The 27,737-nt window shown below is 38.2% G+C and overlaps 1 long non-coding RNA gene across 3 annotated transcripts in view; it reads left to right on the forward strand.

The window, feature by feature from the left end:
• LOC145523559 (uncharacterized) overlaps positions 1–27,737 on the forward strand; it is an 880,911-nt gene that overhangs the window by 432,463 nt on the left and 420,711 nt on the right. For all 3 annotated transcript variants that reach the window (XR_014066716.1, XR_014066705.1, XR_014066702.1), the window contains one exon: positions 25,122–25,185. This is a non-coding gene — a long non-coding RNA (uncharacterized LOC145523559). The remainder of the gene's footprint in view (positions 1–25,121; positions 25,186–27,737) is intronic.

Consider the following 27,737-nt stretch of genomic DNA (forward strand, 5'->3'; position numbering starts at 1 on the left):
AGTAAAGTCAGGGGGCGCGGATTAAATCTTACTTTATTTACTTAATATTAAATAGCACCCACTTTTATTATGTAGGTTTCTTCTGAAGAACAAAACCCTGGAGTTGCCTTTAGGAACTCGGGGCAGTTAAGCCATGTGACTTCTCTGATTTTCAGGTTTTCCATCTAGTCTATAAAATAAAGGATTGGACTAAATGATAGCCCAGGTCTATTATATTACTCATTCTATTATTATTCATGATCCTGTGATTTCAGCTGGTTTCCATCCTAACTGGTGGGTTCAAACCTGAAGGGAGGTAGTGCATTTGCATTCGTTCATCAGCCGTAGAACTTGGGATTCAACGTGGCAAAGCCTGCTTACAGGCACATTATATGACTCTTCTTTTGCAGCCATTTGCCCCATTTATTTACAGTGGTTGTTCTCAAAAAGGTGGTCCCTGGACCAGCACTGTTAGTTATCATCTGGGGACTTGCTATTAATAAAGACACAGATTCTCACATGCTGTCCCAGACCTACTGAATCAGGGACTCTGGAGGTAAAGCCCAGCTTTCTGGGTTTTAGCAAGTCCTCTAAGTGTTTCTGATGCATGTTATTTTATTTTATTTTTTGCATGTTAAAATTTGATGACCTGCGGTTGAAGTTGTAGGTTCAGACTCTGAGGTGTTAATTCTGTACCCTGACCCTACCTCACATTATTATTATAAATTCCTCCATTATTTATCAGATTGGAAGAAATGCTTATCTAGTTCAGCTCTATTGCAACTTGCAGATCTTGAACTATTCATTTAGATTGAGGTGTTTTTCAGTACCCTTCAAAGGCATCTATTGCTCTAATTCCCAGCTCTATACAGATGAAATTCTGTCTTTCCTGACTCCTCAATGATACTCTGTCTTTGCTTGGACCTATTTCCTTACTGTACACTTCACTCATCCTTGTTCTTTCCCATCTCCATTTCTTGGCTCATACTATTCTCTCCTGGAATAAATTCTGGAACTTCTCTCTACAAATCCAAATTGGTCTAAACCTGCAGATAATTACTATCTCTAAGAAGCTTTTCCTTAATCTCATCCTATAGGCACGCCTCCCATTAAAAAAAAAAAAAAAATTCTGTCTCTTGAATACCCTTAAATGTATCATCTAGAACAGCATTCCTCAAATGGAGTTATACAACCCAGTCACCTGAAAGATGTTTTTAAAAGTATAAATTCCTATGCACCCCTACCGCTGACCTACTGAATCAGAATCTCTTGGGTGAAGGTTTTTACCCAAGAACCTTTAGCCAGGTTCTTAGGAGATTCACATGCAGCTAGAAAAGATGTTTAGAAATCACTAAACTAAAAGAGGGGTTGGGACACCAGTTCTGGTAAATATTTTGGGCTGATGAGCCATACCATCTCTTACAACTATGAATCAACCATCAATCTCATCACAGCTGTTACAGTACAAAAGCAGCCATAGACGATATTTAAACAAATGGGTGCAACTTTATTTACAAAAATATGGTCCAGGGGCTATAGTTTTCTGATCCCTGAGCTAGATTGATATTTAATTTAGTAAAAATGAACTACAATGTCTAAACTGTTACTCTACACTCAGTAGGTACTTTTGGAAAGAACTAATAATAATAAATAAAGGAACCCAAAGTAATGGACTTGGTGGACCATTTTAAATTTGAATGAGACAATTATTGCAAAGTAATGCTCCTAGATGATCTTGACTAAAATCATGCGGACATATGGAAACTCTTGGTGGTCTGGGGAGAGGGAAGCATGGAGTATACATCTGAATTCTAATTAAACCTGCTCATTTCTTGGTTTTCCATCTATAAATTATATTCTACCTAATTGACTTCCTGACAAAGGTTTGGTTGAAGAGTAATTTGTTTAATGTTTTGAAAATGCTACATAGATGCTGAGTGTTATTACAGAACAAGGTTTCTAAGGAAGAACCAAGAATAAGCAGCTCTAACTGCCCAACCCCCACCAATTTTTTTTCTGATTCCTGACAAAAGGTTTAGTTAAATGTCTCCTGGAAAGTGGCACTTTGCCCCCAACTCAAATGTCACTCTGCTCTCCCATTTCACTCAGGAAAACCTCAAATACATTGTGTGGGTGATACTGAAAGACATCAGGATCAAAGTGTATTTAAAGTTGCTAAGAGGAAGCAGATGTTCATTTTAGCTGGGCAAAAGATTCTCAGAGTTTCCAGTGAAATATAAACTTCTTGAAGGCCCCATGGGATCTGTGCCTTAAAATGTCATGGTTTTGTTTACGCCTCCCATATGCAAAGCGGTGGTGAGATGTGTTGTTCTGGGAGAGATAGAGGGAAGTTAATGAGCTGGAAACAATAAGGAACTCTATACTTGGAAAAAAATTGGAATGGATGTTGTCCTTAAAAAAAAAATAGAACAAGATTAGAATAGTCATTTCCCTCAATTCTGCTTTACATTTATATATATTTTTAAATATCTGTCTCTGAATTATTCTGGTTGGCTGGAATACCAATTAGTTTTCTTTAATACTTTTTGCTCTCATCTTTTTCCAAATAGAATAAGAAGTTTTTTCTTATCCTTTAGAGATTGTACCTTTCTCAGTACAGTTGGTAACCAAGAGATTGTTGCAAAGAAAAGAATAGTTGGTGGCTTTTGAACTTCAGCTGAAACCAAAGTATGAAACTAATGCTTTGAAGAGTGATCTGAATGCAGACAATTATAATTTTCAGCCAGAAAAGATGCCCAGAGACTTGTATTTTTTCCTGATCACAGGGCATCAGGTAAACTGCCGTGGTAAAATGCTAAACAAATGTAATATTTTGTGTATTGTATTTTCTTAAACACTTGAGAGGAAGGTAAGCCAAGGAGGATGAGGGATCCTCCAAGGCTCAAGACCAGCCTAAAGCTGAGAAGGGAAGAGGGGAAGCAACTGCAGTGTTCTTGGTTCCTGAATTGCTTTAGAGTCTTTTTTATGTAAAGGCCACGGTTGTGAGTGGTGAGCTTGTTTTTTCTATTTACTCTTTCTGGGTAAATCAATGAGGGATTAATTGGTCAAAATTGAAACACAACTATAATGTCTATGGCTGCTAAGCATATAATCAATGAATTTAGTTTTCTATACATTTTGTTGAAGTTTGTTAATTTAGTCCTAGATCCTGGTGCCATCATTGGGAACTAAGACATATGAATAGGCTAGGAAGGAAGACTACTGCTTTTTCTAGGGCATTTATCTGAGCGATTAGAAGGAAGCCTGGCTGGTCTTAATTTTGTAAGGCAGAGGGAGGAAAGAACATCTATTACATCTGAGTGATACAAAGACATCTTACGCTATAAGCAGTTCATTTCTAGGAACCAGATCTTAATCACATTCTCATGCCCAGACCTGGCAGAGAGGAGGATACTGTGAAGATTCTTTGCTGGAAGAATGCCTGCCATGTATTAAGGCACAAAGTAGAACTAAAAGCCCATCTGTGAAATAGTAATGGCAGTTACTGGCCTGTCTTTATATCTCATCTCAAGGAAATGGATGAATTATTTCACCTTGTTAAGAAAGGTGCCGTAGAGTCAAGATGTGATAGAACTGGAAGGCACCCTCATTATTCCATTTTTGTAGATGAAGGAATTGAGATTCAAAAAAGAAAAATTTTCCCTGAACACCATTTGGTTGTGGTTCTTAGAAACATTTATGTAGAGCTTGTCCATTTGCACAGTTTATTTTATTTTCATTGCTTCTGTTTGATCCTTCTAACAACCCTGCCATGTACAGTAGTTCCACTGCACCCATGGGTGCCACGATTGGTTCGATCTACAAGTGTGAAGCTGCAGATACCAAAGGATGACTACACTTTGCCATTTTATTAAGGGACTTGAACATCTACTGATTTTAGTATCTCACGCTAACTAATCTGGAACCACTTCCCCAGACACAGAGGGACTTGTATACTGTTACAATAATAAATTCGCCTTATAGATGAGAACACTGGGCTTTAGGGAGATGAAGTGAAGCATCATTTTTGCCTTCCCTCTCTTCATTCCTTATATCTACTCAATCATTTAATCCAGTGGAGATTAACTCTTAAATATTGCTGGTCTTCTCATGTTTGCGTATTCCCACTACCCCTGCTATAGAACAAAGCACCTTACCTTTTCCTCTTGATAACAGTGACAGCTCATTATTCACCTACTTGATACCAGGTTTGACCCTGACCCCAACCCTATTTCCTGAATATTCTAAAACAAAGATAAGATCACATTACTGCTCGGTTTAAAACTTTGAGTAAATCCCAGAGTGCATGTCATTAATGCATGACAGAAATTTCCTTTAGATCCTTTGCCTGTGTATTTTGCCTCGGCACTTACACATCCCGTTCTTGTTCTCCTCTTCCTTGTCTATAGGCTGTTTCCTGTTTTATAGTTCTCAGTGGGTCAGCTGATAATGGGAGAGCAGGACAGGGAACATCTCTTTCAACTTGCAGGTGCATTCATGGAATTCACTTAAATCTCTATTAGCTAGCCTCATGCCAAATATTTTGGTAGACACTCAACGAAGTTTTCTTGAATGAATGGTTGATTGAAAGATGGATTCCTTTAGTTCCATTCAAAGCCAAGTTTCCAATATCTTTATTTACTGATGGCAAGAGGTATGATTTACTTTCCCCAGAATTCTTGACATGTAATGTGATCAAAATGGAGGTTTCATGTGGGGACTTTTTTCCTCTAAATCTTTTCTAATAATCTTTAATCAGTTTGTACTTTGTAGATATTAGGTTGGCCATCTCTTGTAGAATATATGTATGAGTATATATATATATATATATACACACATACACACACACACACACACACACACAAACACACACTCATTGTTGTTGTTCAGTTGCCCAGTTGGGTCCGACTCTTGTGACCCCATGGACTGCAGCATGCCAGGCTTCTACATCCCTCACCATATCCTGGAGTTTGCCCAAGTTCGTGTCCATTGTATTGGTGATGCCATCCAGCCATCTCATCCTCTGACACCCTCTTCTCCTTCTGCCCTCAATCTTTTTCAGCATCAGGGACTTTTCCAATGAGTCAGCTCTTGGCATCAGGTGACCAAAATACTGGAGCTTAAACTTCAGCATCAGTCCTTCCAATGAATATTCAGGGTTGATTTCCTTTAGGATAGACTGGTTTGATCTCGTTGCTGTCCAAGGGACTCTCAGGAGTCTTCTCCTGCACATAGTTCAAAGGCATCAATTCTTTGGTGCTGTACCTTCTTTACGGTCCAGCTCTAACAACTGTACGTGATTACTGGGAAAACCATATCTTGACTATATGGACCTTTGTCCGTATAGAGTCTGGCAGAATGATGGCTCTGCTTTTCAACACACTGACTAGATTTGTCATAGCTTTCCTGCCACAAAGCAATCGTCTTCTGATTTCATGGCTGCAGTCACCATCCACAGTGATTCTAGAGCCTAAGAAGAGGAAATCTCTCACTGCTTCCACCTTTTCCCCTTCTATTTGCCATGAAGTAATGGGGTTGGATGCCATGATCTTGTTGTTGTTTTTTTTTTTTTTTTTTTAATATTTAGTCTTAAGCCAGATTTTTCACTCTCCTCCTTCACCCTCATCAAAAGGTTCTTTAGTTCCTCTTTGCTTTCTGCCATTAGAGTGGTGTCATCTGCATATCTGAGGCTGTCGATGTTTCTCCTGCCTATCTTGATTCCAGCTTGTAATTCATCCAGCCTGACATTTCTCATGATGTGCTTAGTATTTAAGTTAAATAAACAGGGTGATAACAGACAGCCCTTTCGTACTCCTTTCTCAATCCTGAGCCAGTCAGTTGTTCCTTACAGAGTTCTAACTGTTGCTTCTTGACCCACAGACAGGTTTCTCAGGAGACAGGTAAGATGGTCTGGTATTCTCATCTCTAAATGCTTTCCACAGTTTGTTATGACTCACACAGTCAAAGGCTTTAGCTTAGTCAATGAAACAAAGGTAGATGTTTTCCTGAAATTCCCTTGCTTTCTCTATGATCCAGCAGATATTGGCAATTTGATCTCTGGTTCCTCTGCCTTTTCTAAACCCATCTTAGACATCTGGAAGTTTTTGGCTCAAGTAATGCTAAAGCCTAGCATGCAAGATTTTAAGCATGACCTTACTAGCATGGGAGATGAGTGCAATTGTCTGATGGTTTGCACATTCTTTAGTACTGCCCTTCTTGGGAATTGGATCACAAGACAGTGATCCATGAAGGGGCTATATACATATGTATATATATATGTATACACACACATATATATATATCCTTTAATAATTTTAATTTTAAGGGTATTTAATGAATATACTATTAATACTACTAATTTATTAAATCTGGCTAAGTTGTGAACTTGTATGAATTAATAGTAGATAGCATTTTTATCTGAGTTTTAGAGGTGTTAGTTCTATTTTGAAGTATGAAACATTTTAATATATATCTGTTGTTATGTTGCAAATGAAGATTTTATTTCATCCATTATTCGAGATGTGAAAAGAAGGACATCTTTTTCATTAGCCTTCTATCTTATCATGTTAATATGGACATTTACCTTTAGCAGTGATTACTGAGTTCTTCTTTCTGGTGAGTGTATTAACAAGTGTGTCAGTATTTTTCTCCTTTAATCTTCAGGATATGGGCCTATCAATTTCTTAATTGACCTCCAATGTGCTTGAAAATGAGGAATAATAAACACGTGCAAATTAATGCCTGTTTATATTGAACAGAAAAATCTTTTGGAGTGAACAGACTTTTGACTTATATATTGTTCATATAATTTGTTCTTTTTTTTTACATTAGCTTTTTAAAACAAAGGCATGAAAAATTTGCATCTGTAATTTATGAGAAATAGTTTTTTATTTACTGATCTTATACCTTTGATTTTATTTTATCTACTCTTTGGTTGGCATTGATATGCCTTTTATTAGCACTTTTCTTTTCACTTCCAAAATGTTGGCCAGCTATGCTAGGTTTGAATATTCCTCTTTGATGGTGCTCTTAAAGTTAATGGAGTTGAGAGTGTCAGGGAAGGAGGAGGAAGGTATCCTTGGAGGGTTAACTTGGAGGACATGACCCAACCAGCTGAGTTGGTTCAGTGTTGGGCACAATTGTGCACATCAGCCTGGACCCTCTTGATACCTGAGGGAGTGTCTCTTGGACTGAGATGGGGCTGTGAAGAACAGATGATAGCAAATCTGGGTATGGAGCCTACATCTGATGCAGATGGTGCATTGTATGAGGTAGCCTGCGTTATTAAAACAGAATCCAAGGATCAAGAAGTATGGCTCAGTCGTCATGATGAGTCATAGCATAAGTGGCGACTTCTAGTCCTATGTGTTCCCTGTTAGTTCCTGAGCTAATTCTCACAGAACATTTGTTCTGTGGTTGTAACCACCTCCCCCTTGGTCACCTGTAGCCCAGAATAAGTGATTTCTATAATCGAAGTCTGTTGACCTAGCTGTGCCTGAGCTATGACACTGGTCCTTTTTGATGCCTGCAGTGCAGCCTCTAACCTGCTCACCACCTGTACCAGGCTCTGAAGTACAGCCCATGAAGCGCATCCCCTGGGTGACAGCTCTTCCTACCATACCCCTGCTCCACACCATGTTTGTCTGGCTGACCCTTGTTGTCTTTCTGCCCAAGTTTGTGTTGCTGAATCCTAACTTATTTACTTCACACCAAGTCAGAACCATGTAGTATTCTACAGCACACCGTTAGCCCCAGATGTTTATTGGGGTGCTAACATATGTACACCCCTCCTCCAGGATGATGGCTGCTGGCTGGGTCTGTCTCCACTGCACCTTTCAGACAACCCAGTACTCAAATACTGGGTCTTGTCCCTTTGGGTCTTCTTACCTTCCCCCAGAGCTTGTTGCTGCAATAGGGTCAGCTACCCTAGTCCCTGCTCTAAGTAATTAGATGTCTCTGCTGGCTCCTCCTAACTTCCTTCCTTCCATATTCCTAAATATTTGTTATGACTCCTGCCCAAGTTACCTTAAATTCTGAAGTTTCTAAAACCCAATTAGTGTGCTTTGTTTGTCCATTGATTTGTAGGTGACAAATATTTGTCAAATGGATTTGTCCCCAAAGTGCAGAAAATAATATGTTCTAGAAGCAAAGAAACCTTTGGGAGCTTTAGGCAGGCATGAAGTTTTCAGTAGCCCATGAGTTTTGTAATCTTACTTTTAATGTACTTGTTTTTCTTACCTATCATAAGATTGCTGCCATCAAAAGCCTTCTTGTTATTATGTGTCAGAGCCTTAAAGACTCTGATACATAATTACTCTGGTTAGCAGCAGAGTAGTCATAGTCCAAACAGATAAATTAAGCAGAGGGCCCTTGGATGTGAGGTCGAGCCTCAAGTGTCACAGGCTGTCTTATAAAGCCCCATCTGAAAGTGGGTAGAGGTGGTCTGAGATGTAATGACTTGTGCCTGTGTATAAGGGACTCCACACATGATACCAGGGCAGGAGGATGACCAGACAACCAGAGAGTGCCACTGTTCTGAGTGGAATAACATCTGAAGGGGGTTCTGGAGGTAAGGTGAATTAGATCACTGGGAAAGTACAAGCAAGAGGTGAGTGACTTGGAAGTTTCAGGTGAACACTAAAGATCAGAGAATACACATTTGATTATTGAAGGTGCTTTAGGTTTTTGTTTTTTTTTAAATTTTGCTCTTAACTTTGCTATCAAATTATCCCAACAGGTGAAATTAAGAAAGTGAAGTGATTTTTTTCTAATTTAGATTTTCCAAAAGTGAATTCCAAGAATCAGCTGCATCAGTGTCCCCTGCAAAAATGCATTTGGGGGTTATGGATCCACTGGTTGACAGAAAGGAGTTTCGTGTAGCTGAGGAATAATTATCTAGATATGTATAGTGCAATATGGTAGTTACTAGCTAGTAGTAGCAGTTTAAACTTATTAAAATTAAGTAATAATAAAATTTCAGTTCATTAAGTCACACTAGCACATTTCAAGTACTCAGTAGCCATGCCTGGCTATCTCATTGGATAGTGCTGATATAGAACATTTCCATCATTGCAGAGAATTCTGTTGGACAGCACTAATCTAGATAAACTAGTTTTGGTGGGGATGGGAAGAAGGAATGTTTTGATCTGCTGCAAGTCACTAGCTAGTATAGAGTGGGGAATGTGGACCAGTGAAACCAAGGTAGCCTAAGTGTAGAAAGGATAGTCTAATTCTCGGTGAACCAGGTTTGGCTACTTTCAACCTAGAAAGCCTGAGCATCTATATAGTGTCATTCCAGTTTGTATCTAGGCCAGTTCCCAAGGTGAATTCTGATGCTGTTCTGATTCTATTGAATATCTGCTTTGCTGTTTGAAAAGGGTAACATGGAGGGTTAAGGGAGGCCACCAGGGAAGAGTGCTTGTTAATAAATCAGGCAGCTTGCCCTGTTAAGTTACTAATCAGGAACCAACTGGAGTCTCCCATTGTGGTTGGAAAAGCTAAGTCCCTTCGAGGTCCATGTAAATGCTAATCTATCCAAAGAATGCAGATTTGGAAGGGACTAGGGAAGAAGGCAGGCGCTTAACTTCATTCAAGCAACCCAGAGAATCCAGGTTCTGAGACTGAGTTGGGCTTAGTCAGCTAAATCCACCAAAATTCAAGGGAAGAAAGAATCCCAGGGCAGCTGGATCAGCCAGAATTCTCTCCAGTGATGATGTGTATGTGAAAAGAAGAGTGAAAAAAATACAAGAGGGTGAACCAGATGTTTTTAGAAAAAATGGCTCTCTTTGTTTTTGTTCAGAGTTTTCAGGACTCTGATATGAGTACATTTGAAAGGAGCTGTGCTTGGGAAGGGGTGTAGCACCAGAGAGTCAAAGCCAGCTTTTCCCCAGATAACTGCGACCTTTCCTTCACAGGCCAAGCTTGTCTGACAGTCTCATTCTGTATGAGTTCCTTCCCAGGAGACTCTTCAGTTCCTGAAGCAAACAGACTCCTGGCAGACCACCTTTCCAGGTAGCCAGGCTTGGCTGAATATTAGTGGCAAACAATGTAGGTGGAACTCCTGCAATGATAAGATTCATTGGCAGCCTATCACATGCTGGAACTTTCAAGGATATTATTTAGTTGATTCCTCATAATGAACCTATGAGAGAGGAATTATAATCCCCATTCCACAAAGAACCAAACTGAGGTTTACAGAAGTCAGATAACTTGCTTGAGGTTCCTGAACTATACTAGTAGATAGAAGATTTGAACCCAAGTATATTTGATATCAAAGCCCACCTGCATTTCTGCTACTGAACTACATTATCAGTTGGACCTAATAGTTTGCAAGTCCTTAAGGTTTGAGGCCTAGCTCTTCTCATTGTAGGATTTTGCTTTTGAAGAAAGGAGGGATGTTAGAGGGGCAAGATATGATGATTAATTTTGTATGTCGATTTGACTAGATCAGTTTGGTCAGACACTATTTTGGGTGTTTCTGCCAAGTGTTTTTGGATGAGATAAACATTTTAATTAGTAAAGCAGATTTTTCTCTATAATATGGTGGACTTCGTCTAATCAGTTGAAGGTCTTAATAGAAAAAAAGGAATGACTTTCCTGAGCAAGAGGGAATTCTCCAGCAGGCTGCCTTCACACTTCATCTGAAACATCAGCTCTCTGGGTCTCCAGCCTGCTGGCTCACATGGCAGATTTGGACTTTCTAGCTTCTATAATCATATGTATCTATTCTTTATAATAAATCAATTTATATATAAATATTCAGAGCTTATTGATTCTCTTTCTCTGGAGAACCCTGACTAATATACAAGGGCTAGAGGGAGAGTGAGGCTTCCCTGAAACAAAATTCAGGAGGCTGGGTCTTGAGAGGCACCCCTGCCTTAGTTTTGGTTATTATAAATACTCCCCAAAGCACTTAAAATTAAATTTTTATACATTTAGAAATTAAAAGGAATGCATAGAAATAATTTCAAATGGAAACCGAGTATGAATCTCTTTTGCCTAGGTATCTGTCTTTTCCCACACGGAAGATTCAGAATTTCAGGAGGTTAACCTAAGTTTATACAGCTAAAATTTACAGTGATTCTACAAGCCAAAGAATGATCGTATTTTGTGAGTGAGGTATAAACATTCAATAAAAATTCAACATATGAGAGAGCTACTGGAACAGACTTGGAAACATCCTCCAGTTTGTGCACAGGTCAACACAATGCCAAGTCTGAACCAGGCCTCTGGGGAGAGCTGTAAGCAGAGTTCCCACACCCACTCCTTTCATAGTACAGTTGACCCTTAAACAACATGGGTTTGAACTGTGTGGGTCCCTTTATACCTGGATTTTTTTCACAAGTAAATACTACACTACTTCATGGCCGTGGTGCTGCGTGCTTAGTGACTCAGTCGTGTCTGACTCTTTGTGACCCCATAGACTATAGCCAGCAAGGCTCCTCTGTCCATGGGATTCTCCATGGAGATTACTGGAGTGGGTAGCCGTTTGCTTCTTTAGGGCTCTTTCTGAACCAGGGATCAAATCCAAGTCTTCTGCATTGCAGGTGGATTCTTTACCATCTGAGCTACCAGGGAAGCACTCCCATGGCCCTTAGTTTTTGAATTCTCAAATACAGATGTGCAGATTCAGAGGAACCACAATAACAAGGGCTGACTATAAGTTATATGCGGATTTTTGGCTGTGAGGAGGGCTGTCTCCCTGAACACTTGAGGTTGTTCAAGGGTCAACTATAGTTTGTCTCTGTTTGTGTTCTTGTCTGGAGTCATCATAATGGGTCATTTACGTCTTTTACGTATTACCCATCGTAATGGGTCATTACGCCTCTGTGAATCTCCCACTTGGAGCAGTGACCCAGTTAAATGAATATAATAATTTTATTATTATAATTATAATTATTATATATTTTATATATATAATAATAATTTAATAATTTTATAAGTTAACCAGGGAGGATTTAAATCAGCTTTGTAACACAACAACAACAACGCAGAGGGAAACTGTTAAAAATTTTAAAGAGGAATGAAAAAGAAAGAAAGGCAAGCTTTAAATGTATTATGAAAGGAAGAAAGAATTGTAGATTTCCATGTTTGGTGCAGTAAATTTTTTCCATAGATATTTAACAATAAATGGTATTGAGTATCTAAATCTGAAAAGCTTATATAAGTTTTTGTTAAACCAGAGTGCATTTTCACATGGAATAGACTAGGCCATTCTTTTAGAACATAGTCCTTACATTAAATCAAGAAGAGTTTAAGTAAAGATATGGATTGTGTATCTCACATATGCAAGATTTTTGATGCAAGCCTTCTCATCAAGCCCCGCATCCATTCCATCAGCAAGCTCCATTGCTTCTGTCCTTAAGTCCACTGACCTGTTTCTGTTTCCACTGTAAATACTTAATCCAGTTACCGTTATCTTTCCATTTACACAATCACCTCCTAACACGTGGCTTCCCTATTGCATGCCATGTTTATTTCTTTGGTAGCAGTCAGCACACTTTGTACTTATGAAATGAAATTGTTTGTTATTTGTTTGTTTGCCTGTGCATGTATACTCTTAGTTCCTTGATATGAGATCCAGGTGCCTTGTTTAGTACAATAGTTTCATCTATGATTTCACTTTCCGTGGTTTCAGTTACCCATGGTCAAATGAGGTTTGAAAATGTTAAATGGAAAATTTTAGAAATAAACAATGCATATTTTAAATTATATGCTATTCTGAGCAGCTCTGCAGCCATCCTGCTCTGTCCTGCTGGGACGTGAATGGGACATGAATTATTCCTTTATCCAATGTAGCTCACCCTTTAGTCACTTAGTAGCCACTGGTTATGAAATTGACTGTTGTGATGTCATGGTGCTTATGTTCAAGTCACCCTTATTTTATTTAAGAATGGCCCCCAAATGCAAGAGTAGTCATGCTGGCAATTCAGATATGCTGAAGAGAAGCTGTAGAGCTTCCTTTAAGTAAAAAGGTGACAATTCTGGACCTACTAAGGAAAGAAAAACAGTCATATGCTGAGGTGCTAAGATCTATAGTATGAATGAACCTTCTATCTGTAAAATTTTGAAGAAGGAAAAAGAAATTTGTGCTAGTTTGCTGTTGGAATTCAAAATGCAAAGGTTATGGTCACAGTGTGTAAATGCTTAGTTAAGATGAAAAAGACATTGAATTTGAATAATAAGATATTTTGAGAGATAGCATTTATATAACTTTTGTTGCAGTATATTGTTATAATCTTTCAATTTTATTATTAATTGTTAACCTCCTACTGTGCTAATTTATAAATTAAACTTTATTGTAGGTATGTATATATAGAAAAACAGTGTATATAGAGTTCATTACCCTCTGTAGTTTCAGCTCTCCAGTGAGGGTTTTGGAATGTATGCCCTGTGGATAAGGGGAACTACTGTGGTGTAGACTTGGTGTCTGGGGCAGAGTTGGTGCTCAGTAAGTATTTGTTTGAATGGAAAATTTACAACACACGTGAATGAGGAAGTAGTTAGTTGTTTTTAACAGAGAGCTCACCAGAAGTTGTTTTTTTTTTTAATGATAACCACATTTTTGGTCATTTACTGTATTTTATACACACAAACATAATTCATAAGAAAATTTTAAAGAGTCTATCTCTGATACAATGTGAAGTGCCTCTGAAATTATTTTATAGTAAGCTGAATTCTGACTTTTGTTTCAAATATATAATATGCTTTTCCTGACTTAAAATGGAAAAAAAGTTACATCCATCTGTCTTTCTTTCCTTCCTTTCTTCCATCCGTCTGTCTGTCAGTCTATTTATCTCCCAGGCTCCCCATAACTTATTTGCACATAGAAATACCTTCTTTTAGGTTATACAAGTATTTAAGAAAGTTTCTTGAGCACTAAAATTTTCTAAATCAAGTTACAGTATGATTTATATTGTTTTATAGATACTCTTTTTGACTGATTTTCTATTGGATGTAATTTCTAATTGCTATCCTCTATCCCAATCAAATTTGTAAAATAACTCAGAATTATTTTTTAAATAAAAGGTTATTAGGCATGAGGACAGTTTTCACCTCCTGCATCTACTGATGCTTGATTATATTTAAATTTTTCATGTACCATCTTGTTTTCTGAAGGCAAATCATATCTAGTTCCTCTTTCCTTATAGGATTTTACAACACAGATGAAAAATGTAGGTTGCAATACAACAATGAATAAAATGATTTTGAGGGTTATGTTCTCTATTACATAGACTTACAGAGAAAAAAAAAACAAACTCCTATATGTGTTTAAATCCCTGATTTGGGGATTTGTTTGAAGTCTAATTCCCAGGCCAGTCTCAAGATGCTCTGACTTCTGTTGTGGGTGTTGAACTGGCACAGATTCTGTATGCATTACTTGCGCCTTCCTTGGGGTCTGTACTGAAAGCCTTATGGATTTAGAAATGGATTAACGCTGGTATTTGGGGTATTACAGATGGAATACCATGGAACTTTATTTCAAATAAACACAATGCATGTATTTCATTTGTCTTCTTTTCAGTGGTTCATATAGGTGAAAAAGAAAAAATATTTTGCTACTTCTGTTGAAATTAAGTTATAGAAATTATATGATTATGATTTTAGGGATTTAGTTTCACCCATTTACATAATAGATTTCTCATGATTGACTAAGTTAATATTAATTCTTTGGACTAAAATGTTTTAATGCGTTTTTTGCCAAGATCTGTTATTCATTGAAAGCAGACAAGGTATCAGCTAATTATGTTTCTTTACAAGTTTGGCTGAGCTATTTAAGTGAGCTGTAGGCCTACTTATTTTATTAGCCTAAGTACTCAAATCTGATTAATATTTGGACAGTATTTAGTTAGTGGTGTGAAAAAGACTTTTGAAAATTAACCCTGTCATATTTTAGGAAGCAGTTAAAAATGTGAAGTAGAATAACCTCTAAACTGTCTTCATAGAACAACTAAAGAGTTAGCTCAATTTAAAATAAATCATAAGTCATTTAGGAAAGAACAGTTGAAATGCATGCATGTTATGTGGCTTTGTGGGAAAAAAGATAGTCAATGAAATCAAGAGATATGAATTCAGATCCTAGCTCCATTGTAATGCTAGGGGTTCAACCCTTGTGTAAGTTATAGAACTTTTCTGAGTTTCAGCTTTTTCAGTTGTTAAATGAGGATAATCATACCTGTCTTACAGACTACTGTGATATAATGAGATACATATGTGAAGGTGCCTAGCAAGAATAGAATTGTAAGACATAAAGGCAGGCATGAAATAGGAAGTGAAAGGATGAAGGATGCAGAAGTGACGGGAAAGAATCTCCTCTTCACTCCAAGCATCCCTAAAACTCTTTGTCCCAGACCCTTTCCCTTTCAGTGGCTCACCTTTTCTCCTGTCAGTAACCATCTGCCTTCTCTAACATAAAGTCAGTGGGATAAAGGAAATGTGATACATATATACAATGGACTATTACTCAGCCATAGAAAGGAATGAATTTGAGTCTGTTGTAGTGGATGAAGCTAGAGGCTGTTATACAGAGTGAAGTAAGTCAGAAAGAGAAAAATAAATATCGTGTATTAATGTGCATATGCAGAATCTAGCAAAATGGTACTCATGAACATATTTTCAGGGCAGACACAGATGTAGAGACACAGATGTAGAAAATGGACTTGTGGACTTAGCGGGGTAAAGAGAAGGTGGGATGAATTGAGAGAGGAGCATTGTCATTAACATATATGAACTTCCCTGGTGGCTCAGATGGTAAAGCATCTGCCAGCAATGCAGGAGACCTGGGTTTGATCCCTGAGTTGGGAAGATCCCATAGAGAAGGGGAGAATCCCATGGACAGGGCAGCCTGGTGGGCTACAGTCCAGGGGGTCTCAAAGAGTTGGACATGACTGAATGATTAAGCACATTGACATGTATACACTACCATGTGTAAAATAGATAGCTAGTGGGAGCTCAGCTTGGTGCTCTGTGATGACCTAGAGGGGTGGGTGGAGAGATGGGAGGGAGGCCCAAGAGGGGAGGGGATATATGTATGCTTATGACTGATTCACCTTGCTGTATGGCAGAAACCAGCACAACATTGTGAAGCAATTATTACTCAAGTTACTCAAATCTGCATAACAAAGGCCCTGACCATGAGGACAAGTAGAACTCCTCAGTGGCTTCCTGGTAAGAGTACAGGGCAGTCTTCTATGTGGATAAAACTTGCTTCCTCATTTTCCTATCTTCCTTTTTTTTTCCTTTTTAAATCAGACCAGAACAAGATTGCCATCTTAACTCGTCATAAGCTGATGGCTTTTTAGTAAGAGGGGGTTTAGGCCACAACTGTCCAATAGGAACAGAATGTAAGCCACAGGTGTGAACCACATATGTGATTTTGTTGCCTACTAACCACATGAAAATAAAACATAAAAAGAGATTAATTTTAATAGTCTTTTGTATTTAACCCAACATATCCAAAATATTTATCATTTCATTATGTAATCAATATTATAAAATTATTATGCATCCATTTTTTGTCACATTTCAGTTTGGACTAGCAACATTTCAAGTGCTCAGTAACCACATGTGTCTAGTGACTACCATATTGCATGTGTCTGTATGTGTATGTATTTAATCCTGCCTGACTCTTTGCAACCCCATGGACTTATAGCCTGCTAGGCTCCTCTGTCCATGGAATTTTCCAGGCAAGGATACTGGAGTGGGTTGCCATTTCCTACTCCAAGACAACCCAAGGATCGAACCTGCATCTCCTGCATCTCCTGCATTGGCAGGAGAATTCTTTACCGTTGTGCCACCTGTATGGTGACCTACGCCTTACTGTATGGCATAGGTCAGGTTTAAGACTAATTCTTCCCCTTCCCTTTCTGCCCCACCCTGACCTCCTTAAAGCTGTCTGAGAAATTTAGGAATAAGTTAAATCACAAACCCCAGATTCTTCATGTCAGGAGAGTGAGATGCAAGCAGACAGTAAATTATCCAGTGTTGTTGTCCAGCTGGTGAGTGCCACAGCCAGAGCTCAAACTCAGTTTTTCTTGATTCAATTTGTTGTTCTTTCCAATTAAACATCTAATTTATGGATTACAATTTATAAACAGAACTATTGGAGCTCAGACAAATGAAGTCACAGTGCGTTTCACTGAGAAGAATTGATAAATTCCTCAAACAATAAAATGACAGGTTCTTGACATGATTATGTGATCGAGTGGGTAATGCACTGGCCCCTTAATACCATAAGAACCTATTCTCCTGAATTTTATGGAAAAAGAAACCTAGAGGCCTGATTTGCCATGGGAAAAAAAAGTCTATAAAAATCCTTTAATATGTCATCCTCACATTGATGTTGATGACTCTTGCAGTACATAGTACTATACTTGGCTCATAGAATCTCTCATAAACATTTGCTAAATCACATTAAGCACTAGTAAATAGAAGATCAAAGCTAGAAGTAGTATTGGAAACCATCTAGTGTAAACTTTACAGAAGACAGTGGTGGCAAAGTGCCCAATAATTCAACAAATTTTAGTACCTTCCCCCTCCTTTTAATATTTCAGATCAGAGAAGTGACTTGCTCAAGGTCATACAGCCACTAATTTGTAGAATTCCAGGTCTCTGTATATTGCCTAGTGACTTTTAAAAAGCATAACTTCAATTCCTCTAATTAGACAGAATTGAATCCATAGCTAAGCCATGTGTTATGAATGGAGGGAGTTTGGAACCTCAAGATATGACATCTAAATTGGAAATTAAGAAAGCATTTACTGAGCCTGAGAGAATTATCTGTTTCTTGAGAGTGCTATTAAAAAGCTACAGGAATGCAGTTCTTTCGGATTTGTTTTAGTGCTCTGGTATTTTTAGAATTTCCCCATAAACACCTCCCTTGAGGAATATACTGCACTTGGCATGCCGTGGTACCTCAGGATGCCTTTAGTAAATGCAGTTGACAACTTGACAGAACGTCTGGATTCGTGTGTTTCTGAGAAAGCCCAGGTGCCTATTCAAGATATTCTTGCTTTTTGACTCTTCAGTTTGGCTAATTCTTCCCTTCTTTCTTGAGCTCAAGCAGACTTCCTAGCACAGAAGCTGGCCACCTGTCAAGATGGAGTTATTTCTGCCCAAACACACGGCTAGGTTCCAGACTGCCAGTTGTTCAATACAGACTCTTTGTTCAGATAATTGAGGGCATGTTTGTAAAGCAAGGGCCATGGCAGCAAGGGCTGTGGAGTGGCATCCACGCTGAGAAGTTTGATGAAATCAGGCCTCCATATAACTTGGTCTAGCATGGTGATGTTGCTCTGAGAACTGAGGTGGAAGAAAATATCCCCAGGATAAAAAAGAACAGGATGAAAAATCCTGGTTGAAAAAAAAAAGAAAAACAAACAAGATACGGATTTTTTTCCTTCCCAGACAGATTGTTAAATAGGCTTTACTTGTTCATTGGGGTCTGGTAATGAAAGTTGACAGGATATTAAGGTTATTTCAGGTTCTACTGTCTCCCAGGGTCACATAAGCCTTCTGTTATGCATGTTAATCCATCTCAGCATTCCTGCCAGGAACTGCCTAAGTAGGGCAATCGGTTTAGTATGCACCCTTCCCTTTTACAGTTTAGTTGAGAGGCAAAACCTACCAATTAGCAGAATATTCATTGAAAATCAAATGATGTTTTTCTATTCTGAAGACACAGCACCAAAATTTGTGATTAATAAATGATGCATCCAACTGCTATTTCCTCAGAAATGCAAATCAAAAAGAAGAAAGCCATACCTCCCTCCTCTCCCTTATCTCTTTTTTGGTACATGCATGTGCACACATGCTCAGGTGTGCATCTGTGAATGTATATAAAACTGTTGAATTTAACTATCATAGACCAGACATGCTGGTTTGCTCCTGCCAAGTCCAGCTTGTATTCTGTCTTTCTTCCTCTTTAGGCCTACCCCTTCATCGTCTGCAAACTCACCACCAAATATATCCCATTAGCTATGAAAGGGGAACAACATCACAAAGAAAATACTAGAGATATAATTAAATCTTGGTGAAAGGGAGATTGCAGAGGTGTGATTCTAGAACTAATCCTTTAGTAATCATATATCCCCTCCAACAGGGGCTTCCTTGGTGGGGACATACCCCCACCATGGACAGAGGAGTCTGGCAGGCTACAGTCCAGGGGTCGCAGAGTCAGACACAACTTAGTGACTAAACAACAACAAAAAACACCAACAGACATTATACTGGAAAATTCCTTGTAGGAGATGGTGAACTTTTTGTGATTATAAAATAACCAGAACAACCTATTCTCATGGTTGTTGCTGTTTCAACCTTTGGATTGTTATCCACAACTTATGACCATCATGACAACAGCAAAGAGTTTGGAATTCATTTGATTGTTAGAATCCAGCTTTACCACTTACTAAATGTGTGACCACAAGGAAGATTCTTAACCTCTCTAAGCCTCAGTTTTCTCATATATAAATAAAATGGGAATAATTGTACCTAGATCTTAGGATTTTTACAAAGGTAAATGAGATATATGTACTCTTTGACTCTGTAATTGGTGATCTTTTAATGGTCACTACAATAATGATGAAGACAAATAAAAATTCAAGATTAGTTCTAGTGAACTGTTGCCCCCTTTTGTCTGTTTCTTAAGGGTTATGACATCATACCAGAGCAAGGATGCTATGTGCCTGAACCTAAGTGGTCAGTGCAGAAGGAAAAAATACCTCTTTTTACCCACGTTTATCTTTGAACAAAACCATAAAAATAGGTTCCATTCTCTTCTCTTCTGATAAAAGCAAAATGTATTCACTCTAAGTGGCTATTAGAGGGCCAATCTCTGTACAGCCCATTCTATATAATAGGTACTCAAAACTCATTCACTCTATAATGGCTTAATATTTTCTGTACAGTGACTGGTGCTGGTGGAGGCTCCTAATAAAACATTACATCAGCTCTCGAACCTCTGAATCTTTGAGGCAGATGTTTTCATAACATCCTGTAAATACTCCAATCATCTCAAACTGCTGGGATTTCACCTTTGTACCATTTTTAGAAATGTGCCCATTGAGTAATGGGCCTGTCTAATCTGTTTGACGTTTATTGGTGCTCAATGTGTAGCAAAGTTGGGAGATGTAGCAGAGCACACTCTAAATGAATCAATGGAAGAAAGCAAACTAAATCACAGGGGGAAATTACAGTGTCCAAATCATTTATACACTGGTGATTACCATTTCACCTGGGTCCAACTGATGTCACACAAGAGTCTCTAAAGCCCTTGGAATCATTCGTCAACCCGCCTAAGCCTGCTCATCCACACTTCCACACCGCATCGCCCTTGGCGGCGGCGACTTACAGTAGTCTAGCACAGGCAGATTAATTAGCAAGGAGGGGAACATGTGGAGTAGAAAATGGACTAGATTTAGAGGGGTTCTGCTACCATTTCTGCTATTAGCTAGCTGTGTCTTCTTAGGGGAGTCACTGTACATCTCTGGACCTCAGTTTCCTTAACAAGAAAATGTATGTGTATCTATGTGTTTTTGGAAGTATGTGTGTAGAAGACTGAGTGGTTGTAATTTCCATAGTTTTGAAAGGATCAGAACCTCTGTTTCATTGTTGTCTAACTTAGAACTTAATATAGAAAACTTATAAAAACAGAATTTATGTTTAGGCAAAGAGACGCAGAGCAGGCTGGACTTGTACCCGTATCCCATGGCGATTCCAAACAGACTTTCATAGATACCTCGAGTTCTCCTGTCTATGTGTGATTACATGGTCTGTAAAGCCTGACCAACTCTGATTTTATTTGAGTCTATGGCAAATTCACCTGTACAGATAAAATGTGGGCCTTATGCAAATAATTTATCAGTTTTTAATTAATTGATTATTTTGCAAGTTATGAAAATAATTTATCAAATAATTCTTTATAGTAGTTGGTTTCAAGTCTCATGAGTCTGTAGTTTGAGTTCCTTTATAGTTTACTAATTTAAAATAATACAAATGCCCTTTGTGTATTGTTCCCACCACCTATATTATTCTTACAACAAATGGCTAAATTGTGTTCATTTAAAACTCTAAGGTCCTTAGAGAGTCTGTTTCCAGTTAGGATGGTGAGAGTCCCAAGAGACTGTTGTGCTCATCCTGGTAATGAGAATAAGTGGGATCATCTACAAAGTCATAGATTTGTTTTTGACTCATTAGGGACTTGAGGATTTTAAGAAACCTAAATGAATCACATTCCAGGAAACGCAAGTTTTTCCTAGAAGAGCAGAGAGAACCAGAGATGCCTTGAAACTAGTGGAGGAATTGGAGGTGGGGTGAATCTGACACAGACTGGGGTAAGGAAAAATCAGGCAATTGCACTCCTTGGAATTTACCCAAAGGAACTGAACACTTCTGGTCCACACAAAAACCTGCACATAAATATTTATAGCAGGTTTATTCATAATTGCCAAAACTTGGAAGCAACCAGGATATCCTTTAGTAGGTGAATGGATAATCTGTTGTACATACAGACAATGGAATATTGTTTGGTGCTAAAAAGAAATGAGTTTATTAAGCCATAAAAAAACATGACAAAATCTTAGATACATATGCTGAGTGAAAGAAGCCAATTTGAAGATGTTATATATGGTATGATTCAAAATTATGGAGACACTGAAAAGATCTGGTATCGCCAGGGTTTTGCAGTCAGAGGGATAAGTAGGCAGAGCACAGAGGATTTTTAGGGCAGTAAAAACACTCTGTATGTTACCTAATGATAGATCCATGGTATTATAATTAGTCTAAATCAACAGAATATAATACAACACCAAGAGTGAACTGCAATGTAAACTATGGACTTCAGGTGATTATGGTGGGTCAGTGTGTGTTCACCAGTGGTAACAAATGTACCACTCAGGTGAGGGTGCTGGTAATGAGCGAAGCTCTCCATGGTTTGGGGCAGATTGATACATTGGAAATCTCTGTACATTCCTCTTAGTTATGCTGTAAACCTAAAACTGCTAAAAAAAGAAATAGTCTTTAGAAAATAACCATGTAAATATATTAAGGTATTAATGGAAGAGATGAATAAGAAACATGAATATGAACAGGGAGTCTTAGCAGAGAAGTTGTAACAACAACAAAAACAAACAGAAATGTTGTAAGTGAAAAAAATGAAGAGGGAGGGGACATATGTATATCTATGGCTGACTCAGGTTAATGTTTAGCAGAAACCAACACAATTCTGTAAAGCAATTATCCCTTCAATTGAAAAATAAGTAACTTAAAAAAAATTATTTGATGGTATTAATACACCATGGTGATTTGTGTCCTTTTTTAAAGTAGTTTCTTTAAAAGTTATAATATATGTTTATATTTATCCCAGTCTACCTTCAGACCACATTAAACTAGTTTTACAAGCAATGTAGAAACCTTACAACCGTAAAATTCTCTTTATACCTCTCTTACTCTTCTTGCTCATGTTATCATACATTTTACTTTTAAATATGTTAAAACCTTCAGATCATTGTTATTAACTTGTTTAAATGGTCAACAGATTGATTCAGGCTTTTCTTTTTTTTTTTTCTGTACCACGTCTTAGTTGCAGCATGTAGGATCTTCGTTCCTGAGCCAGGAGTTGAACCCATGCCCGCTGCATTGGGAGTGTGTAATCTTAACCACTGGACCACCAGGAAAGTCCCTAGGCCCTTCTTTTAAATATCTTTCATCTTTTATTCAACATATTCAATCTTTCCTCAAACACCCACATGTGGAATATAGTCATAATAACTATTTTAATGTCATTGTCTATTAATTTTATCATGTGTCATTTCTGGGTCAGTTTTAATTGATTGATTTTCCCTCTAGTTATGGATTGTATTTTCTTTCTTCGTGTGCCAGGTAGCTTTTGACTGGATGCCAGACATTGTGAATTTAACCTTGTTGAGTGCTGTAGGCTTTTGTATTTCCATGCATATTATTGAGCTTTCTTTTGGAACATAGTTAAGTTACTTGGAAACAATTTGATCTTTCTGGATATTACTTTTAAAAGGTGAAATGAGAGCTGCATTTGGTCTAGAGTTAGTTTTTCCCAGAACTGAGGCAAAGCCTTTCTTAGTACTTTAACCCAGAAGTTGGTTGGTGTTTCTGTAAAGGGCCAGGTGGTAAATATTTTAGGCTTTGTGAGCCATCTAGTTTCAGCTTTAACTACTCAACTCTGTCATTAACTACTCAACTCGTCATTGAAAGAAAACAGAAAATGCGTAAAGAAATGAGTGTAGCTGTATTCCAATAAAACTTTATTTACAAAAATAGATGGCAGGCTACATTTGGCTTGGGAGCCATAGTTGCCTACCCTAATCAACCAAGCTTGATTAATGAGGTTTTCTCCCCTGGCTGTGCGGAACAGGCACTACTCCTGGCCCTGAGTGAATTCCGGGCGCTATTCCCTGGAACCTCTTTGGGTAGTGTCCTCACTCTTATTTGTTCACCAGTACTTGGTGGAATATTTAAGGGGGATCCTTTCTCTGCAAACTTTGGAATTTTTCTTTCTGTGCAGTGCTCTCTCCTCTCTGTACTCTGCTCTGTGAACTGTCGGCACTCTGGCTTTTCTGAATTCCCTTCTCTATTTCCTCAGCTCAGGTAGTCTGCCCTTTCTGCACCATGGTCTGTAATCTTTTTCCAGAGGGTGAATTGGGGCACTCAAAATAGTTCTCACCTTTTTGCCTCCCAGGTCTCAGGGATTGCTATTCTTCTTTGCTTGATATCCAATATCTTGGGAGCTGGTCTTTACAGAATTTTAAGTGGAAAGGTAAAGCTGATCCCTGTTATTTTATCTTTGCCAGAATATATAGTAATAATATCCCCCTGGAGAAGGAAATGGCAACCCACCATTTCCTGGGAAATCCCATGGACAGAGGAGTCTGGTGGGCTACAGCCCTTGGGGTCCTGAAGAGTCAGACGTGACTGAGCACAAGCATGATGTGGAGTATGCAGGTCTAATCAAGATCACTGTAGTATATGTTCAGAAATTAATGGTAACTGAAGAAGCTACAAAATGATCAATTAAGGTATAGCCTGTCTCTCTGAAGTATTTATTAATCCTATTTATTTACTATTATTTCAATCTCCACCTTCGGCCCTAGAGCTGACCCTCCTTAATTACAAAGGCATACTTCTTTTTCCTCTCTCTTTTCATCTAGCGTATAGCATGGGCATAAGAATGTTTTAAACATTTCTCAGGTAATTCTAATGTACAGCCAGGTGATTTTAGTATAACTGCATGCTGAATAACACTAATTGAAGTAGCATGTCATATAAGAAAATACCCCATTTCAAACTGTGGCAATCATGAAATTTTTTTTTCATTCAGTAAGGGTTTACTAAAGGCTTTCTATGTACTCAGCACAGAACGGGTACCCAATGGGTATAGACTGAATAAAGGCACGGTCACTGTTCTGAAAATGCTTACCATATAGTTGGGGAAACAAATACATGTGAAATAATTGAGCAAAAACACAAGCTGTGGATAATTAGCTCTGGAATGGAGTGGACAAACAGTATAGTCTATAAAAATTCAGTAAAGCAGAAAGTCAGTGCAGTCTGAAGTAGCCAAGGCGGGCTTTCTCAGAATTGGTATTTTTCTTCAAATAAAAAATTTTGAAAGTATATTAATAAAAAAATAGAAATTCTTACTTGCTAGGGACATCCTTTCTTTTTCAATTTAAGATGGGTCAATGGAAAATTTGAGAACTAGTTTACACAGTACGATTAATGCTAATAATTCCCAAAAAAAAGTGTCTCAGTAATTTACTTGTGTCTTCAATATCTAGAAATTCTGTTGGCAATTTAAAAATGTTTTTTCTCCTAAAAGAAGCATATATGATACTGTTATTATTATTATTTTATTTGAGATGAAAAGGGAGGAATACTTAACACTTTAAACTAATTAAGTGTTTTATTTTTGGAAATCCAAGAAAGTTTTGTCATAAACACATCTCCTTATTTTCAACATGTGCCTTTATTAAAAGAAAATACTTAGTCCACATTTTTCTGATTTATTTGACCTAAATAGTGCTTTGTGAAAACTATTCAATTTTTGATCAAATTTAGCTTTTCAAAGAGCTTTCGGTCTATCTGTCTATATCTCTCTCTCCGTCTTCTTTCAGAAAACCAAGAAATCTTTTTCCAGGAGCAGAAGCAGATGGAGACCCGAAAGATCAGATCAAAAATGTAAGCAGAGCTCTCCTCTTATCCCCATTTCCACTTCCCTTCCAAATCCCATTTGGAAGGCTAGCCCTCTTGTTTGGTGGCCTTTGCCTTCTCTGACAATGGTAAAAGGAGGCCTTTTTAAAATAGAAGCAGTGGTGCAGCACATCCTGTTCAAGGAACAGCAGTGTCTGCACTTAGTGTCTAATGCATGAAGCAGCTGTCTAAGATGCTTGCCCCCAAATTGCCTTTGGATAGAAGTAAACAAACATGGACATCCAATGGAGTATATTTGAAACTGACCTCTGAGGCCATCTATTTTAAGCAGATTGTAATTTTGCAAAAGACATGGCCCCATTCCAAATGTTTATTTAGTGTTGAATGGTTTCCAATTGGCTGGTTTGTCGGGTTTTTTTTTTTTTTTGGATGGTGTTGAAAACATTAAGAAAGATACCAATAATAGATGTTGGATTTGCACTCATCTTGGTGTACTCATTTTTGGGGGTGCCAGAATAAAAATTCACTGTGGGGAGAGAGAGGCAAATAAGTCTGGCTGTATGGCAGCTGGTTTTGTGGCAACCATTATCATTTCTACCCCTCACACTTGGATGTTAACCCTGTTTAGGAAAGAGTGTTAAAGTCCCTGCCAGCATAGTTCTTTTTCATAGACTGCATACTCTGTGCAAAGCACTGGGCTGAACTTCCTTACATGATCTCGTTTTGCCCTCACAATGACCAGAAGAAGCAAGTATTATTACTCTCATTTTAGAGATGAGGAAACTGCACTTCAGAGACCTGCAACTGTAAGTTTGAAGTGAAGGTTAGTCCCAAGGTTTGATTCCAGAAGTTACTCTCACTTTATTTCATGAAAGATCCATATTAACCAGATTTCCCCTCTCCCGTTGTATGTGCTTATGCAATAGCAATTCTTTTCCCTTCTACCTGTCCCTGGTATGAATTTCGGCTCCAGGATGTGACAAAATGGATGCCTAGGGATGAATCTATTTTTTTAAGTGGTAGCATTTATTATCCAAGTGCGAAAGAAAGAGTCCTTCAGGGGATTGTACATGTGACCATATTTTCCTACACATATTTAGAAAGGAGACTAAAAAAATGAAACCAAAAATCAAAAAAACCTCACAACTGTTCTTGCATATCATTCATCTCACTTCCCTTTGTGCACCAAATGTTAATTTGCTTCTAGAAGAGACTTCTTTAAAGAGAACCTTGGGTTAAAAAGAGCTGTAGGTTAAATTAACTACGTCTTGGCTACTGAAACAGGTCCTGGTGTGCAGAAGGGAGATTTACTCAGCCTTGTTCTCTTCCTAATTTGGGGTCTCTTTCACTGAGGCAGATGAATCATCAATTTTGAGACAGCTCTTGAGGACCCTCTGTCCCAGACATCTAGAGTCACCTCCTAATGGCAAACCATTGTGAGCAAAAATGCCAAGTGTTCATGTACTTACAGGTCACATCCTTCTCGGTGTAATCATCTTGGCATTACTTTCACAGCCACAAAGTTCTGCATCCGTTCAAGTGTTTTCCTCTAAGCAGCACTTTTAGGAACTTGAGGAATTGCTGAAGGTAGGGAAAAGTTTTAGGAGATCTAGATTCTAATTAGCTTTTCCTGTAATTAACAGTCACCATCCCCTTTGTGCATGCAACTGAGACTTTCAAAGATAAAGGGAAGTGCTGAGGATAATAGCAGCTCCGGCCCAAAAAGCTCACAGAATTCTTCCCCTTACCAAAATTTTCTTTAAAAGTTTTTTTTTTTTTTGATGTGGACAATTTTTAAAGTCCGAATCAGTCCTACATGTCACCTGTTCCAAGAAAACTGTTGAATCTGTTACTATGTTTCTTCTGTTCCATGTTGTGTTTTGTTTTTTTTTGTTTGACTGTGAGGCATGAGGGATCCTAGATCCCTGACCAGGGATTGAACCTGTAGCCACTGCATTAGAAGGCGAAGCCCCAGCCACTGGACCACCAGGGAAGTCTCCCTGTTTTCCCAAGATTTTAAAGCAAAAATCATCCTAGGAATATGGGTTACATGAGAAGGAAGGGGAAAAATGATGATTTTTTTTAAAAGCATAAACAGAACCAAATAACTTTGTCATATATTAGTGAATACATTTTCTCAATATCCCCATAGCATCTGTGCCTTCTTTTCTATGACATTTAATAGTTATTGCTAGATAGGTGATGGTTAAATTTCCCAGTGCACCGATCCACTTTTCCTGTTTCTTTCCTCTTTTCTCCATTCTTTTCTGTCCGATAGACTTACCTTCCCCATGCCCCCAGAATAGACTTTTCAGATTCTAGACTGCTCTTCATGGTGTCTGCGTCACCCAGCAATTCTCAGTTCTTTCCTCTTTACCTACTGAAATCCTTCCTATCTTTTGAGGCATATCTCAAACATCACCTCCTCTCATAAGGTGCTTTACACAAAATACTCCCCCAGTGGATAGTCACTGATAAGTTTTCTTGGTTACTCTTGCCATAGTTAATGGTTTTCACTTTTCCACACTAGATGGACTTCCTGTTTACTTTCTGTCTCTTCTGACTCTCATTCCAACTCT

This window comes from Giraffa tippelskirchi, chromosome 2 (assembly GCF_054371585.1).
Source record: "Giraffa tippelskirchi isolate mGirTip1 chromosome 2, T2T-mGirTip1v1.2.pri, whole genome shotgun sequence".
Lineage (NCBI taxonomy): Eukaryota > Metazoa > Chordata > Mammalia > Artiodactyla > Giraffidae > Giraffa > Giraffa tippelskirchi.